Below are 18,895 nucleotides of genomic sequence, written 5' to 3' on the forward strand. Positions count from 1 at the left end.
TTTCAAACTTTAATGGGCCTAAGAGTCACCTCGGGAATGGGCTAAAAAAATCAGATCACTAGAAATTCTGCTTTGTTGGCTTTGGAGTGAGGTTCAGAAATACCATTTCTAATAAGATCCCCACCCTAGTAAATTTTGATTCAGGTGGAGCATTGACTTCGCACTAAGAAATAACAGGTACAAATTACACAAAGTAAACCTTACTTGACCTGAAAAGCTGGGTGTATTTTTTTAAGATGAGGAGGGGACTTGTAAAAAGGGGTATTACGCAGCTTCATCCTTTTCTGTAATTCAGTGCAGAGAGAAGAACCCCAAAGAAAGGAGTGTATGGCAGTTACCAAAAAAGAAAAAATAAACATAGGTAAATCAATCAATCACTGGCAGTTACAGATTATAAAATAAGGAGTGATCTGGGGACGATTGGGTATGCTTTAAAATAATCCTTGGGGAAATGCTCCTGTAAGAGGTACCTGAGAACGATGAGGAGAGAAGGCTTACATCAGGGAGAAGAGGACTCAGGTCCCTCAATTCAGCTGAGGGAATAAATGAGCCCCCAAATGGATCACCTCCTTAGGAGAAACATCACAGAAAATGAAAATGGGAAAGGATCAGGCTAAAATTTGTTATGTCAAGCAGGTTTTATCTCTATTTCCAAGTCTGATCAGTTGGTAGTGGCTCCCTGGAGCACTTTGTCAAAAGAGACTGCGAAGCCATTTCTAGGCTTAGAGGGGATGTGCATGATTGATTAGTTATGTCTGCCATGGGCGAAGGAGGAGGAGGAGGAGGAGGGAGAGAATCAGATGCATCCTTGCAATTTCTGCTTAGTCAGTGATTGTGAAGTTATACAAGTTCCACTGCAGTAGAAAGACTTGGTCATTCCCACTAAGTATCATCTCTTTCCTGCTATTTCCAATCGGGGAAGGGTTTTCCATGTGAACAATAATTTAAACTCATTGTGATATTATGTTTACACTGCTAAAGATGGTTGCTATGCCAGAACATCTCAAATACTTCCCTGGTAGAAATCCAGACCTGCTGTCCTTGTGCATTCTGCATCACAGACTTTCTTAGCTGGGTCTTCCATACTCCTTGCTTTGCCAAATTTTATAAGAGAGAAAGAAGGGCAGTAAGCAGCTGTGCCTCTTTCCTGTTCCACTCAAGGCCTCAACTGCCAGGCATTTCCATCCCTGCTGCAGCGATCTCAAGATTTCAAACACAAAACAATGAGCTGTACTTCATAAAACGTCTGGTGGGCCTGCCTTCAAAGAGCAAACTCTATATAAGTACCAAATTAAAAAACAAAAGAAGATTGGTGTGCTTATATGTAATTGAGAGGCTCATTGCCCATCAGCCATGTCTGTTCATTCAAGTGAGTGCCTGTCAACACTTTGTTGGCCTCATTTGACTTACTGCATGTATGTGAAAGAAATAAACTGCACTACAGAATACTTTTATAGAAATTCAGATTTTTCTCCAGTTTAGATTTCCCTTTCTCTACTTTAGTACATTTTTTTTTGGGTAGCTTTCTTGTCTACCTCGCGCCCCCCCCCCCCCATACTTCTTTCTTTCTAACAGCTCCCAATTTTGGTTGGGGATGCATGTTGGTCTAGGGAAGCTGATTTTACCCCAGTTATAGAGAGAAAGCATATGACTGACCAATCAGAGCATTTGTTCTGCCTGACCACAGTGATTGGCTCAATGTTGGGCATGTGACTGTAGCCATCCAATTAGAGTGATACCTAGGACTTTTGCTGGGAATAAAGATGGCATCTCTTTTATTTGTTGGAACCATGTAGCTCTTGAAAGCGATCCTAGAATGAAGAAGAGAGCCAGCCTTAGGAGAAGACAACTCTGAAGAGAACATTGTGAAAAACAAAAAAAGCCCTTGGTGACATTATTCAGCTGCTCTACCTGTGGATTTTTCAGGCAAATGAATCAGTATATCTTCTCTATTGTTAAAGCCAGTATTAATTAGCGTTTTTCTTCTCTGGTCCTCGTAATGCTAGCTGATACACCCAGTCAATCTGAATCAGGAGAATCCATTTCATCGGCACTCTCTTTGTTTTTTATGACTCAACTTTTCCTTTTCTAATTTTTTTTTGTGACCGAGACTTGGGAAGCTGGGTAATAAACAGCTGATAATGATTGGGATGAAAATCTCGGTCATGTTCCAAGGGATGCTTTGGAAAAGAATATGCATGTTCTGAATAAATACCATTTACATGATGCTAACAGGAAGGGAACGAGAAATAGGCTGGTTTTGTTGTAGAGGAAAATGCCTGTGTACTATGGGGAGGAATTAATTATGCAAAATAGTGAAATATGTGCAGACAAATGCTAATTTGTCAACCTGTAAACTGAGCTTCCTAAATCTTAGTTTGCAATAAATTGAGTCATTTTCAAATATATTAGGCAAATGAGCTGAAACCCTAGTATGATATATGTATTTAATCCTGATGCCCACGCACGTACTACTTTCCATGGGATACGAACGGTCTGACCTCCGGGGCCAGATTTTATTACATCTTCTGTAAATACATCAGTGAATATTTCAGTTTCTTGTTTCTGCCACAGTAACAGCATAGCTGCTCAGAGACTAAAACGGGATAATGAAACTGAATCACAGATTTACACATGTGAGGGGGATGCAGAGAAGAGTCTATCCAGCTAGCTTTCCAGGCAGCCCTAGAAGTGGGCACAGTGACCTTTGATCTAATACGCCTTTAGGAATTTACCTTGCAGATCAGAGCAGAAAATATAGCAAGCTCCCTGAAGACAGTTCAAGAAGGAGTAACTACAGACAAACTACTCCTGGGCAAATAGCTTCAGAGTCTTGTACAAAAGTGAAACATGCAGGAGAGCAATGGATAGAGACTAAGAAAGGAAGCTGTTGGTTTGGAATTGCCTTTGATCCTCTCAGTATGCAGTTAGCCACGTCTGGATGTCATGGTCTAGACCCAGACGCTGGGCGAGGGTTGGGACTCTAACGCTTCTTGCTTCCAGCCTCAGGAGAGCTACAGAGCCCCCCGTGGAATTGGGTTAGCCCTGCAGGAAGGACAAAGCAGCCCTGGAAGTTTGAGTGCTCCTCTTGGAGCCTTCCCTGGTTGTTTAGACACTCCAGTGGTAAAGGAGAAATTAACAGATGTCTCAGAAATACCATTGGAGGACATCATGGAGAGGACGTGATCGCTGGTGAACCTGCAAGCTGGACCCTGGCAATCAGAGGCGCCTCGCCCCTCCCGTCCCTGCAATGTACATTCTGACCACCGTTCCCACAGCAGGGGCCATTTTCAAGGACTCAGCCTTGAGAGAGTCATGTGTTGCCAAGACCATCTGGACGGCGTCCATGACTGAACCCAGTTTAGGCCTCTACATAAACATTTAAGATTCTGGCGGGCAGCTGCAGAGGTCCACTTGTCCCAGACAAGCCTCGTATGTAAGTTTCCTTGCTTATTCAACCTGCCATTAACCAGTGTGGAGCAGTCTGCCTCTTTCTTGGGTCTCTCCTTGCCCTCTGTGTACGGGGGTAGTTTGGGATTTCAACAGGGGGAACTCCTGAGATTGCGAACCAACAAATGTACTTGATGAAGTCATCTCGGGTAGGAGTAATTTCAGTGTTAAAAAAGAAACAGGAGGAAAAAAATAAAGCAAGGGCTCTTAACTCCTCTCTGTTCCCTTGCCAGCATGGTTCTGGGAACAGGTCTGGTGAGAGAAGTCACTGGACACTAGGTGTCCTAATTGCATTACTTTAGGTGAAAAGACCTTTTTCCTCTTTCAGATGCAGCTCCGCCTGATGCCACAGTCACCAACTCACCCCCTAGTACCCCCCCCCACACACACACCCTGCCGCCAACAAAGTATTCAATCCTCCCCTTCCTGCTCAGGCAGTACGGGTGCAGTGCCCATCACCTAGGAAAGCCATGCAGGGGCAGGAAGAAACTTGCAGGAGGTGTGAAGGCCCCTTGGACCTCAAAAAAACTCTGGTCATCATTTATATTTAGAAAAGGATATTTTTCAGAGCATCTCTTTTCCAAAAATATATTTTATATTTGAATAAGCAATTAATGCACATGGTTTAACCTCCAAGTTATGAAATGATGCACAAAGAAAAAAAAGTCTCCCTTCCACCCCTGATCCTCAGTAAAAACCTTCCCTTTCCAGAAGCAACCCAATGTTATTGGTCTTTGCTGTAGTCTTACTGGAGAGTTTGCTCATTTACCATCAGTGACAAGCATATATGTAGTCCCATTGTTATAGAAATGGCAACATATTGTACATACTCTTCTGCATTGCTTTTTTCATTTCCTGTTCATGAAGATAATTTCATATCAGTATATAAAGCACTTCCTTTTACTTTTTCATGGCTGTATACTATCCCACTTTATGAATGTACTATAATTTCTTTAACAACTTGCCAACAAATTGGCATGTAGGTTGCTTCCATTAGTTTGCTGTTCAAACAAAAATGCTATATCAGTGGAATAATGCAGTATGTAACCTTCTGAGATTGGCTTTTTATATTCAGTGTAATTCCCTTGAGATTCATCCAGCTTGTTGCATATCAATAATTAGCTCCTTTTTATTGGTGACCAGTAGTTCATGATATGGATATACCATCACTTAAATATTTATCATTGAAGGACATTTGGTTTTTTTAATTTTGGGGCTATTACGAGTGAGTTACTATGAACATCCATGTACAGGTGTTTATGTGAACATAGGTTCTCATTTCTCTGGGATAAATGCCTAAGATGGCATTTGCTGGGTCATTTGTAATCGTATGTTTACTTTTTAAAGAAACCACCAAACTTTTCCAGAGTGGCTGTACCATTTTACATTCCAACCAGCAGTGGATGAGTGACCCAGTTTCTCTGCATCTTCATCAGCATTTGGTGTGGTTACTATTCTTAATTTTAACTATTCTGATATGAATATAGTGGTATCTCACGGTGGTTTTAGTTTGTGTTTCCCTAATGGCTAATGACACTGAACATCTTATAATGTGTTCATTTGCCTTCTGTAGATCCTCTTCAGTGAAACGCCTGTTCATGTATTCTGCCCATTTTCAAATTGGATTTTTTGCTTTTTGCTGTCGAGTTTTGAGTTTCTCTGTATATTCTAGATACCACTCCTTTGTCAGACATGTGCTTTGCACATATTTTCTTCCAATCTTTAGCTTGTCATTTTATTTTCTTAAGAGTGGCTTTCACAGAGCAGAAGTTAATTTTTATGAGATCCAACTGATCAGTTGGGTTTTTTTTTAATTTAGAAAAAAATCAAGAAATGTGACATGTATATTACCCCAATGTGATGGTTGAAAAATGCACATTCTTAACACATTCTATAGGAAAGTGTCAGTAGAAATTGAGAGCTATAAGTGCCAGGACTGGAATTTTCTTCCCATTTTACAGATTAAGGACACTGTACCTTGCCTTCACTTTTAGTTCAAAGACCTCTTCATGACCCCACAGTGAACGAATTTCTGTGTGTATTTAGGCAGCATGATATAATTGGTCACAATATAATTATTCTGGTTGTTTTTACCATTTAGAAGACATGTGAAACCTTACCAATGGCATCCCCAAGCCAATGGCATCTTTCCTTCCTTTGAACTCACTTCCAACCTGCTTTTTAAGAAAATAGCACCTAACATTTTCCCATTAAAATTATTTATGATGTGCTGTGATAAGTAAGTATGGACTCCGAAGGCACCCCAGCTGACCTATCCCAGCCTCAGCAACTGTGGATACAGGAAGGTTTCAAGATACACAAATTGAGCACATGGAATTTTTAAAAGATGAAAAGCCTTACAGAGATATTAACATACAATGGCATTTGATTATATGTCGAGAGAAAGGCCTTTCTTGAAGAGAGAATATTATATGGAATCAGGATGGTCTTGGATCATTCAAGGTCCCCAGCCTGAGGTCTGAACCTGTCTCTTGTTCTACAGGAAAAGTGGGTGCCTGCAATCCAAGCCGGCAGTGCTCGTTTTGTTTCTAGACTGGCCTCTGTTGGTTCTTGCTTTGGCAAAAAGCTGAGCCTTTGGTGCACCTTCTCCATGCCTGGGGTCTGGGAAGGCTCTGGAGGAAGCCACCTCTAAGCGTGGAGCTCCCCCCCGTCATGCCCTGTGATTATCAACTTACCTCAGGCAGAAGCATCCTGCCTACTTGGCAAATCCTGAAAGGATGGCTGGGAGGGTACAGTGCCCCCGGTGAGCCATCTCAGGCCTGTTTCCATTCCACTATCACGGCAGCTCTGCGGGAGCCCTGTTAAGAAGCAGAGAGGTGCACTCTGTCCTGGTCCTGCAATGCCACCAGGAGATTTTGAGTGCCCGGGCTGCTGGCACAGCTGTCCTACAGAGTGGGGTCGCCCAGACCAAGAACCCTCAGTCTGGGGAGCGGCCACCAAAGACTGAGCTGTCCAAAATGCCTGTCCCAGGGAAGGCGTTAGGGGAGGTTGCTGGGGAAACACCTGGGGAAAGAGCCAGAGGTCTCTGTGCCTCTTATTCCAGGAAGAGGACATCTCTGAGGACAGGAGTGGACGTGCCCAGCCCACCCCGCAAGGCTGCCACGATTTGTGGCCCAGGAAACACAACAGAAGGTCGGCAGTCACCCCTCGCCACTTCTGTGATAAGGGGAAGGATCCATGACTTGGATGCACTCCCATTTGCCCCAAGGAACCCACAGCACGTTCCTGGCCTGATCCCGTCTCCGGAAGCCCTGCAGGTGTTTGATGCTGATGCCTGTGGCTGAAACTCGGGGTCTTTTCTTTCTTGGCCGGGCTGGGACCCAGGCCCATCCCCACCGCCTTGGCCTCCTCTCCACTCCTACTGATGCTGCAGCCTCCACCCGGCCCGGCCCCTGGCCGAGCCTGTCCAGCTTCACCGTGTGCCATGTGGGCACCTCACCCTCCTGCAGCAGGCCTCGTGTCTCCGGAGACAGTGTCCCAACCCCAGGGGGTCAAGGGCACTTCAGGGAAGCAAGCCAGCCCTGCTGGCAGCCCAACTGGTGCCTCCACCTTCCTAGCTGGGCAGCAATGCCTTGTGTTGCCTTAATTCTGTGTATTATAATTGTAGAGAGAGACCGTCTAGAAGGGGAAATCAAGTTGCTGGTTTAATAGTCTCTGGCCCCATCCTGTTTCCTCTTTTCTCTCTGCTTCAACTCCCCAGAGCCATTCAGGTCAGAAAGAGTGAGTTTTTCTTTAACTTCTTTCCTACCTGCCCAGACTTCCTTTACTTAAAGCTCTAGGAGCTGGCTGGCTGTGTTAAGTGAGAACTAGGGAATTTAGAACACCAGTCCTTTCCCAGAAGTGCCCCGCTCTCAACCCTGCTGTTTACTTCGCCCAGCTCGCTATTTTGAAGCTCAGAAGCTTTCTCTTTGCCTCCCTCCCCAAACAGTCCCTATGCCTTTCCTCCCCATGGGACCAGCCCCCTCTCTTCCCCCAGGTGAGTTAATGCCTTGAGCCTATCAGGGAGCAGGTCCTGGACGCAGAGGGACAAAAGAGAAAAGCACATTAATATTTAAAAATCTTGTCCCTATTACACACGCAAAGGAGACTCTCTTCCACCAACACACACACACACACACACACACACACACACACACACGCCTCCCCGTTCTCTGTCCTGCTGAACCCTCTGGGGCTTTTAGAGATCAGGACAAAAAAACCTCGAATAGGGTTGCCAAGGAAAACCTCAGGTCCTTTAATTGGGACAAGGAGTAGGGGTGTCTATGCTCCTGGGGATGTTGTGTTTCTCAGTCTAGGTTCTACTAATAAAAAGTGTAAAAGGGTGTCCATAGCAGGAAGTCTTGGTCAAGGCAGACCGCTCCCCTGGGACCATGCAGACGCGTGCCTGGAACCACGGTCTGCTCAAAGACTACGGCTTTGCCTGCAGGGCGCTGCTTCTCCTGTCCCTCCTGGGCCTGAGGACCGAGGTCGTCCTTCTCCACATCTCCCCCACCTGGGATCCTTCCTCCAGTTTTGCACTCCCCACTGCCCCCTGCTTCTCGTGGTGATGGCTGTCCCTTGCTCGTCTCCCTGGTCCAGCCTGGGTTCATCACTGGGGACACCTGCGTGCTTTCCCCAGGCCCAGCCTTTCTCTTCCATCCTGATTATTCCATTCTGACAAGAGCCATCTTGGCTCATCCACATTCCAAGCGTTGCCTGGAATTTTCTCACCAGCCCAGGCTAAGTGACAGGTGGAAAAGAATGGGAGGAGGGGGGAGCCACGCGGCAGTCAGTGATTGTCAGCCGTACCATTTTGAATAAGACTGTCCTGCATTTCAGTATCTTCTTAAAAACATACCTGTTCTCTGGGAAAATAGGCAACAAACCCCAAACAGCGGTTGCCTTCGTATTTGGGAAGGAGGAGGTATGCTTGTTACAGACCTTTAGCTTCATCTGTAATGTTTTAGTTTTTCTTAAAGAAGAATGTATTCACACATTATTTGGGAAATTTAAAGATAACAAATAATAAATTTGGTAATTAAAAAACATTTTTTTATTGAAGTATAGTTGATTTACCATATGTTAGTTTCAGGTGTACAGCACAGTGATTCAATTTTATATACATATATATATATATATATTCCTTTTCAGATTCTTTTTGTTGGTTATCTATTGTATATATAGTGGTGTTTATATGTTAATCCCAACCTCCTAATTTAGCCCTCCCCCACCCCCTTTCCTCTTTGGTAACCATAAATTTGTTTTCCACTTGTCTCATTTTTTTAGATTCCACGTATAATTGACATCATATGATATTTGTCTTTCTCTGTCTGACTGACTTCACTTAGTTTGGTCATCTCCAGGTCCATCCGTGTTGCTGCAAATGGCATTATTTCATTCTTTTTATGGCTGAGTAGTATTCCATTGTATATATGTACCAGATCTTCTTTATCCATTCATCTGTTGATGGACATCTAAGTTGCTTCCATGTCTTGGCCATTGTGAATAGTGCTGCAATGAATATTGGGGTGCATGTATCTTTTTGAATTACGGTTTTCTCCAGATATATGCCCAGGAGAAATTTAAAGATAAAAGCCAATAAGCTTAGTAATTTTTTGGAAAAATAAAAAATCGATAGCAGGCACAGAGTCTATGTATATAACATAATATGTGAATGTTGGTGTATATAGTAAAGATAATGCACTGTCTGATATGATCTGTTCACAGGCTAATCTTGTCCGCACTGGACCGGGAGCGATATCCTGAGTCCCTTTGCATCTCTAGCTTGAACCACGGACACCGGGGTGCATTGGCCCTCAGGAACGGTTTGTTGAGCCACAGGTAAAGGAAATCATCAGCTTCCTTAGGGGTGGTGATCTGAAGAGTGGGAGCAAGGAAGGAACGACGGGGCTGAAGCGCAGACAGGGGGCCCGGCTCTCGCTGTGATCCCTGTTTTTCCTGCACGTGAACGGCAAGGTGTTTGGGTGCTAGTTTCTTGCCCCCTGTGCTCCCCGTAAGCTGGCCCCCCGTGTGACTGCAGGGAACACCTTGGCAAAGAGGCCTCTTCAAAGTATCTCAGCACGATGGAGAGCGGACATCACTGCCAGTCACGGAGGACGTGCGTCTCCGGAACCACCGAGTTCCAACCAGTAGCCTCGCCGAGTTCTGGCAATCTGCGTGTGAATTGTGCCCTACTCCAAAGTGTACCCAGATTGGGGGTGGGGGACGGTCACCCCCTCCTTTGAAACTGCTGTTCCTCTCCATTTGCTGCCGCAGATGCCAACACAATTCTTGTTGCATTAACTTGGCTGGGAGAGTGAGGAAATGGCAGCAGCATTAATTAAAAATAATATGCCACCCAGGAGGTAGCTTGAGCTCGCTCCTTTTCTTAGTATTCCTCTCGATTCTTCTCCTTCCAGCTTGCGGCTGACGCGCTATAGGTGCCAGGGAGGGGAACCCGTGATGTTCAGGAGAAGGATGACAGAAGAGTGAGAGATTTTAGAGAGAGGGGCTCCAAATGTGATGAAAATCTTCACTCTTAGAGGTATCTGTAAGGCAGAGTTTTGAAGGCACTAAAAAGAATAGTAAAAAAATCAGGGGGAAAGAACTGGATTCCTGAAGTTAGGGGGACAAGGGAAGGATTGGCAGAAAGTGGTATAAGTGGATACTTCTAAAAAATAAATGAGAAGAAATACCATTCTACAAGAAAAGGGACCAGGTCTCTTTGGAGAAATGGCTGTCAATGGTTGGGGCAGGAAATGTATAACTTTGTAAGAAGGTCTTATAGTGCTGAAAAGTAAAGCAGTGTTCAGAAACAAACAACCTAAAACCCCAATGGCGGTGTGTATGTCAAATGGACACAAGAACCAACTGAAAGAGCTCGTGATGGGCAAAGCTGGGCCAACTTGAACAAGAAAATGAATGATGTAGTGTCAGATTATAGCCCAAAGTATAAGCATCCATGAGTCCATACTGATGTAGATAAATGATTGAATATATATATAAGTGGAGGAGAAAAGACAAATCTCTTGTGCAGAAGAATTCCAAATAATTGAGGTACGTGCACCCCCTTCATGGAGGTGGAGAGTAAATCTCCACTCCTTACATGTGACCTGTGCTTAGTGACTTCCTTCCAAAGAGTACGGTATGCATAACTTCATAGTGGAGAAATCTGACAAACACTGCCTCAGCAGCGGTTATCAAGGTCAATGTCATTATGGTTAAATCACATTAATAGCTTGTATCCTTGATATGATGAGAATGATACTTCACCTCGGTGACCTTCCTGCCCCAAACCCATAAGTCCAGTCTACCCATGAGAAATATCATCAGAGAAACCCAAGTGGAAGGACATTCTACAGAATACCTGACCCATACTCCTCCAATCTGTCAAAGTCATCAAAAACAAGAAATGTCTGAGAAAGTGTCACAGACCAGAGGGGCCTAAGGAGACGTGATGGCTAAATGTAACGTGATATCCTAGATGGGGTCCTGGAACAGAAAAAAAGGACATTAGGGAAAAACTAAAGATATCTCAATAGAGGTTGGACCTTTGTTAACAATAAAGTATTAGTATCACTGCTTGGAACCATCAGCGTCCACTACAATGTGAAAGTGGGTCCAGACTGAAAAGAAAAACCCTTACCATTGCCATCCCAGCCCAGAAGCTTCACAATCACCTTCACAGCCATGCTTACGTTGTAAAAAATTATGGCTGTTGCAAGCTGTGGTTTTTAAATTTAATGTTGTTCTAAATGCCTATAATTTCAGGTAGTCTCCTTTGGAAGTGAAAGCAATATTTTCAGCATTCCAATTTATTTGTTCTAGGCTTGTTGACAGAATAGGATGACTGAGCCATAGAAGGAAAGAAGCAAATTTGGGGAAGGATCCATGGAGTTGACATATGCATTATTCAAAATTAAACAATCCTCGTAAACCCATGTGTCCCCCCTGCTGCACCCTACAAAGTGTGTTATTTCTTTTCCTGACTAACATTTTCCTCTTAGTGCTGAATTAATAAAGTTATTTTCATTTCATTATGCCTGGCTTTCAGGGGACTTTCTAATAAATTCAGTCTTTATCAGTCAGAAGCCTCCTTCTGTTTCACGTTTTGTCTCCTGCATGGCCTTTTGTTTCCTAATCAAAATCACAACTTCTAAATGAAGCGAGGAAAGGATTTTGTTGTCTCAAACCCCATTCTGTGCGTGAGCGAATCAGAAGCGAGATGGGGCTGCCACCTCTTTATTGGTTGTGTTCACCAATTAAAAGGTGTTACTCTCTTGGTAATAAAGTGTCACCTTGTCCCTCCGGGTCCTCACTGCGGCCTCTTTCGATCTCGCTCCTTGTTTAATTTGCCAGCTGGCATCACTGTGGTCTCAGATTCCAAAATTGTCCAGGGCCCCACTTAGGTCAAAGCCCTTCTCTGTTGGAGGGAAAATGTTGAACCCTTTCATCCTTTACTCCTAGCTGGCTGTCGCTGGAGCTGATCCCACAGTCAACTGCCACACAAAGCTAATTTCAGAAACTTCTTAAAAGAGTTGTTCTTCAAGGGCAGCTGTCCACACAAGGGCTGTGTCCTCAGGCGTGTTTATACACCAAAAGGGAGAGTAGGGTCCAGAAAGAAATAGTGTAGCAAGAATATATAATCACATTAGTTCAAATACTCAAGATAATTGGTTGAATAAACTGGATAACTGCCACGACACTTCTGTTCCCCATGCATCCATACGCAAAGCTAGTGAGGAATTCAGTAAGACTGAAATATCATTAGAGGACAGGAGTGTGCTTTGAAAACAGCACTTTCCTCGCTGCCAGAACTGGTTTGGTTTGACTTTTGATCCAGCCCTTATGTTTTTGCGTAATTGAGAGATTTGGCAGCATGAGGAAAATGAACGCTTTTATTGAACTTCTGAGTTTCCGATACTTTACCATCCGTGGTCTCATTTGATCCCGTGTTGTATGAAAGGCCAGAATTACCTTCTCTATTTTACAGCAAAAGAAACTGTGCCCCAGGAGGTCACATACTAGTCACCGAACGAGTAAAAAGGAACCCAAGGACTGGAATTTAGGTCTTCTGAACTTAGTTCTTAGAGTTTTCGTCCTTTCGTAATGTTTTCGTTTTTTCTTCTGGGGTCTGAATTCATTTGATTGTCTGATGAAATGTCTCCTAAAAATACCATGCATGCACGCAGGCACACACAATTTTGCTATAATTTCAAGAGGTTCCCCATCACCCCCAGGTTGAGAACCACTGTCCTACACTGTGCAATCTCTATAAAGGTGATAGAGTGAAAAACCAGGAAATTCTGAGATAGGACAATACGCAATTTGAAGATGAGAATCAAGACCAAATTCCCAAGTTCTTTGCCAAATATTCTTTCTTCTCCTGGAATGTATTATCTCTCAGAGGGACTGGCATATCCTGACATTAAATGTGTTAAAAAATTACCTTGGGGGGTTATATGCAGAAATGGGAACGTATTGATGGAAAATAAAAACCTGAGAAGTTATTGAACTGAAAGGAGAAGAAGCAGGGTAAAATGAAAAGGAATAAAAATAATGGCCAATTAGATATTTTCAATCATGAACATTGTGCAACCAGCACGTTGTGCATATTTATGAAATCCGTTGCTGGGAGAGGGGCTGTGTTGGAAGTGATGCGGGAAATTGAGTGTGGTTACCTAAACGGGCTCACGGAGGCCAAGTGGGCACGGACTGTGGTCACCCTTGGCCTGGTGGGATTTATCCCACGCATCAGTTTCATCTCTAGCTATTTCCCCCTGCAAGCCCCGGCAAGCCCATTCTTCGGAGTCGATAGCTGCTCATGCTGAAAGCTTGTAAGCCACTTCTTGGCTAGGGCGCCCGTCGCTGTGATTAGACCCAGTGACAATGTCTTGCCCTTCCTGTCGGTTCTCATGGACGTCCTTCTTCCTAACTGCTAGATGAACCCTGACTCATCACCCTTCCTGCTCTGAGGTCTTCCAGGTCTGCTGGGTTTAATTCACTGCCCTGCCTTGACCTCCTTCTCTGGTGTAACCTCTCTGGACCGAGTGGCCGGTTCTAAATGAACCCTCGGCTTCACTCCTCCCATGTGATTTCACTGAGCTTGTGGCCGTTCTGAAAGGCCTTAACACAACTCCAATGTTGTCTGTCTCAGGATAACCCTGGCCCCGGTTTCTCTCTTTTGATCTGTCTACAACCCAGGAGCTATCTCTATCACCACAGCAGTGCCACCATGACCTTGTCCTTCAGCGCCTGGTGACTCCTCGGATAGAAAGATTTGGAAGGAGTTCATCTCCACTCCCCAAGCTTGGGCTTCTAGGAGATAGAGTTGGGGCTGGGAGCTGGGATATGAGGGTAAAATTGAACAGGCACCATCAGGTGCTGAGCCAGGACTTGAAAAATAAGTTGGAAAATCAGACCCTCAAGCCAAGGTCAAGAAATAGTTCTCAGGCTCTCTGGCCAACTATCTCCAGAAATTCCTTCGCCAAGCATCTTCAGGCCAGCCCTCCCTCCTTTAATTGCTTCTTGGCTCCTGCAGGACCTATCTGCACACTGGTTATGTCTGCAGATGGGGTTATTCAATGTCTTGATCAAGACTGAGCATGTCAGAATGGACCTCTGTCCACAGAAGTCATTCCAGGGTCAAATTAGTAATTTTGAAAATTGATGGGAGTTAATAACAAAATTGGTCCTTTCAGCCCAGTTACCTCAGTTATTTTAATGATGGCATCCGTCTATTCAGTGATTCACCCTTAGCTTGGCACTCACCCAACAGATGGTCCATCCAGAGAGCGTCTACATCCTGACACAGAATCAAGAATTGCTGTTTATTCATTTGTCTGTTTTAATGACCAATTTGTGCCCAGTCAATTGGATTAGATCAGTGGGTTAGATCCAATTAGTTAATTCAATTTTTTTTTTCCCTTTAAAGGAAAAAGCTAAACCAACCATTTTTAGTGGGTTGTTTTTAATCACATGTACCTATTCTACTAAAGGTACTACTGCCTATGGCAGATTTAACTTCCCAGAAGTTGGAAACAGAATTCAAGGTGACCCATGTGACACAATGGACACAAAAGGCATGATCTAAAGGTAGGACGCAGAAGTATGAAAAACAGTTTGTACTGACACAGAACACAGGTTGATATGAACCCTATGCCATCTATGTCTAATGCGCTCGTAACAGGGATCCTAGTTTTATAGGGAAATATAGTTTTGTATGTTAATCCCTGGTGGTTTGGAATAAAATATCAATAAATTGCAACCGAAGAGAAAATGGAATAACAATGCACAGAATCTGCACATGAATATCTGGAGAGGCTGTATGATGATTATCTTTGGCATTCATTTGGCAAACTCTTCATTATCACTTTTCTCGGGAAGCGCTGACCCTGGTGTGCATTTCTTCTAGCTGTAAATCAGTGACGTCTTTCAGTAAAAAGCACATAATGACCAATGACGTTGGTGTCCCTCACACTCTCACCCCCTTCCTTTCATAAATGTTTCCGTTTGGGGCAATAAAGCTGTATAATTGGAACAGAATTCTAAAACCACATCTACATAAAGTAACAGAACTATGCTTGAACCTCTACAACTGTCGCCTCTCACTGAGCTGTTAGGCAAATAGAATTTATTTCTCGTACTAATTCCAGCTATAGTTAATCTCTGCTGGCTATTTGGAGCTTTGTGTGTGGAAGGGCTTTCTGAGGCTATGCCTGGTCTCAGCAGGAAAGGGTTCGTTAATTGATTAGTGATGTCTGCTCTGGGCACAGGAGGAGGGCGTCATAGCAGAGAACACTGTTACAGCCTGTCCTACCATAAGGAGTGACTGGATGCAATGCTATGTAGATAAATCACATTCCATAGATCCAGCTAAATGTGTCCTTTGAAAATGTTTGGTACAAGTTTACCCAGGAAACACACAACTAAAATGAGCTACTCTGTGACTCAATACGTGCTTGGGGATACAGAAGAGCTTTACATACATTAAAAGGGGGGAAAGCCCCAAACTCTCAATCATTTAGTGTTGTAATCTGACCTTATTCTTAAGACAGTCACAATAGCTAGACCAATTCTAACAGTAGGGTTCTATGTCTTGGGCTTAAAAGTATAAAAGTGCATGCATATTCACCTGTCTTTCCTAATAATGTCACAACAAACGTGGAGAAAACCACATTTGATAGCCCTAGATGATCACAGTAGGAAAGCAGCCCCTTAAGGAGAGTTTCTCAAGAAGCTGTTAAGATGTTGAGCTCACATGTGGCCCACACATTAGACTCTTCAATTGTGTTTCCAGCATGTCTCCGAGGTGCTTTGAATCTGCTAAGGCATCCTCCTGGTAGTGTAGCTCACGACCTAACTAAAAGAGTCTGTGTCCTAGGGAACTGCTGGACACTCAGCTCGGGGGAAAAACATTTCTGAAGTCTTCTCAAACCTTTTTATTTTTGCCTCTCGATCTCTGGTGTCCTCGCTCCAGCTGCCATGACAAGATACCGAAAACTGGGCAGCTGAAACAATAGGAATTTATTTCTCCCCGTTCGGGAGAGTGGAGATCCAAATCAAGGTGCCAGCAGAGTTGGTGTCTGGTGAGGGCTCTCTCCTTGGGTTGCAGACAGCTGTCTTCCTGCTGTGTCCTCACACGGCATGGGGATGGTGTTAGAGCTTCAACATATGAATTCTGGGGGGACACATTTAGTCGGTCACATCTGGTTTGTGGTAGAGGGAAGGCACTTCTATGAGGCCCTATGTAGGATTCCAGATTGCAAGTCAGAAAGCATAATTTATTTGTTTGTATTTTGGACTAGCACATAGTGGGTGCTCGTTAAATATTTATTGAAGGGCTAATTGGTAGAATAAATGATAAAGAATGAATAAATGAATGCAGAAGTGAGTTAACCCTGGGCCAGGCTAGCCACAGGGATAATTTGAGGTCATTTTTGCCCTCACTTGTCTGGCCAACCAGAGGTCTGCTTAGAAGAAAGTGTCTAGAGGGTATGAATTCTTGCAAATTCTGTAATGCCACAATTCTAGAGTTCTAATTATATGGGATGCAAACTTCCTTAACTCCATCTCTAGGTGGGAACTGCCAGGGGAAGACAGTCCCTTTCCTGTGCTGCCTATTTGGAATCTCTTTTCTTTCACTCGAGCAATTGCCTTCAGTCTTGAAAAGGGTATAAAAAAGAGTACTCATTTCCAGTGTGACCTAAACTGCAATTCTTTAATAAAAGATGGCAAACATGACCTCTCTTCCTTTCTTCTTCATCTGCACACATGTTTTCATCATGTTTTGTACAGAGCACATCACCCTTCCATGCAGTAGGTGTATGGGTTGAAGTGTGCCTCCCCTCTCCCACCCCCCAAATTCATATGCTAAAGTCCTCACCTCCAGGGCCTCAGAATGTGACCTTATTTGGAGACAGAGGTAATAAAATTAAAATGAAGTGATTAGAGTGGGCCCTAATCCAATATGACTCGTGTCCTTATAAAAAGAGGGGAATGTGGAGACCAACATGCATAAAAGTAGAACATCACGTGTACATAATGACAGCCATCTACAAGCCAAGGAGAGACACTTAGGAAAGATCCTGCACTCAGAAGGAATCAACCCTGCCAACACCTTGATTTCAGACTTCCAGCTTCCAGAATTGCGAGACAGTCATTTTCTGTTCTGCAAGCCACCTGGTTTGTGGTACTTTGTGACGGCAGCCCTAGCAAATTCATACAGCAGCTCATGAAAAATAGCTTCGGACATCTAGTGGCTGGAAGTTGCACCTAATACATTTCTGTTTAGCGTCTGTGCTGTGATCTGTGGATGGACTTAGCTGTCTGTTGTGTTGTAGTAAACCATCACAACACTTAATGGTTTCAAACACCTACAACAACATCAATCTGTCACTTCTCATGATTCTGTGGGTTGTCTGGGGCTGAGATGGATGATTCCTCTTGTGGCCTCACTTGGGTCCCATCCTTTGCTGCGTTCCTCTGGGAGCTCAATTGGGAATCAAATGCCAAAGGTGGCATCTCGTCTCCCAGGGTCTCTCTCCATGTCGTGGTGGTCTCACTCCTCATCACTGAGTATAACAGGCAGCCCACGCCCCTTATATGGCAGCTCGATCTCAAGAATGCCAAGGAAGACGGCGCCAGGCCTCTTAATGGCTAGACTCAGACTGGCTGAGCATCATTTCTGCCACATGCCATCAGGCAAAGCAAGTCAAAAGGCTGGCCTAGCCTCAAAGGGGAGACAAACAGACGCCACCTCTTGTGAAAAGGAGTGGTCATCATTTGTCTACCATAGCTAGGTGGAAACCCTAAGTCAGAATGGAGACAGAAAACACTGCTATATCCATAGGATGCCTTTGGCTGCACGTAAGAAAAGCTCTGGATTCAAAGACGCTTTGACATAAGAAACTTAATTATCTTACATTATTGGAAGATCGGAGTTGTGAAAGCCTTGGGCAAAGTTCCCTGAATGGCACCATGATGTTCCCTCTGTCATCCTCAGTGTATCAGTCAGGACGGGTTAAGATACGCTGCAATAATAGACCCAATTCCAGTGGCTTTAAGAAGAGTGTAGTTTTACTCAGGCTACCTGTCCATGGTGGGGCCTCCTCACTGACGTCACTTCCAGGCTGACAAAGCCACTCCCACCTGGAGCATTGCTGATCACCATGCCAGGAGAAAACGAGAGCTCTACCATGTCTTAAAGCGGCAACTGGATGCTCTGGTTCAGAAATGACATGCACCATTTTTGCTCAGGATTTTTGACCAGTAGTACTAAGTCACTCTCCCCTCCTGCTCACGAATGGGCCAGGAATTGCAATTCTACAATCCGCCTGGAAGGGCAGAGATATTTCTTGTGCAGCACTGATAACTAACAAACTGAATATCAATTTCGACTAATGGCTGGCTTCTGTCCCCCCTGCCCCACCCCCTCAGCCCCCCATGGTCATAACCTCCACGGAAACAACACTTAAAAATGTAGAGCAAGGAAAATTTCCCCAGAATCTCCCATCAGTTCCCGCACTTAGCATTGGCCAGAGCTGGATCACATATCCATCCTTAACTAATCTGGCAAGGGCAATGGGATTATTATGATTGGCTCAGCCCAGTTGGGATCCGTCTTCTAGAGCCAGGGATTGGGTCACTGTCTCCTGAGCCTACAAGGGCTCTGAAGTTGGTATAGGTGTTGAAAAAGATGATTCTTCTCTGGCACTTTTTAATAAGTCACATCCACAACAGAAAGATGCTTCCATACTGTCAACAATTCAGGTACTGAAACTAGGAGAAAGGAGGGGAATGAATGTTGGTGGGCAACCAGCCTGGTCAACTACAAAGGGCAAAGTGTCAATAAGATGTATAGTGTTTTGCATTCAATAAGAGTTGGAATAGATAACCCCTAACATCCTGTTCAATTCTGAGATCTACTATTTTCTGTGAGTTTGTT

General features: G+C 44.1%; 1 protein-coding gene across 1 annotated transcript in view; it reads left to right on the forward strand.

Moving 5' to 3' along the window:
• The window catches only part of ADPRM (ADP-ribose/CDP-alcohol diphosphatase, manganese dependent), a 380,897-nt gene extending 370,432 nt beyond the window's left edge, over window positions 1-10,465 (forward strand). Inside the window, exon 10 of the mRNA XM_036836895.1 lies at window positions 9,178-10,465. The gene's annotated coding sequence lies outside the window, so the exon portion shown is untranslated. The remainder of the gene's footprint in view (window positions 1-9,177) is intronic.
• Window positions 10,466-18,895: the final 8,430 nt, after the last annotated feature.

This window comes from Balaenoptera musculus, chromosome 20 (assembly GCF_009873245.2).
Source record: "Balaenoptera musculus isolate JJ_BM4_2016_0621 chromosome 20, mBalMus1.pri.v3, whole genome shotgun sequence".
In the NCBI taxonomy this organism is placed as follows: domain Eukaryota; kingdom Metazoa; phylum Chordata; class Mammalia; order Artiodactyla; family Balaenopteridae; genus Balaenoptera; species Balaenoptera musculus.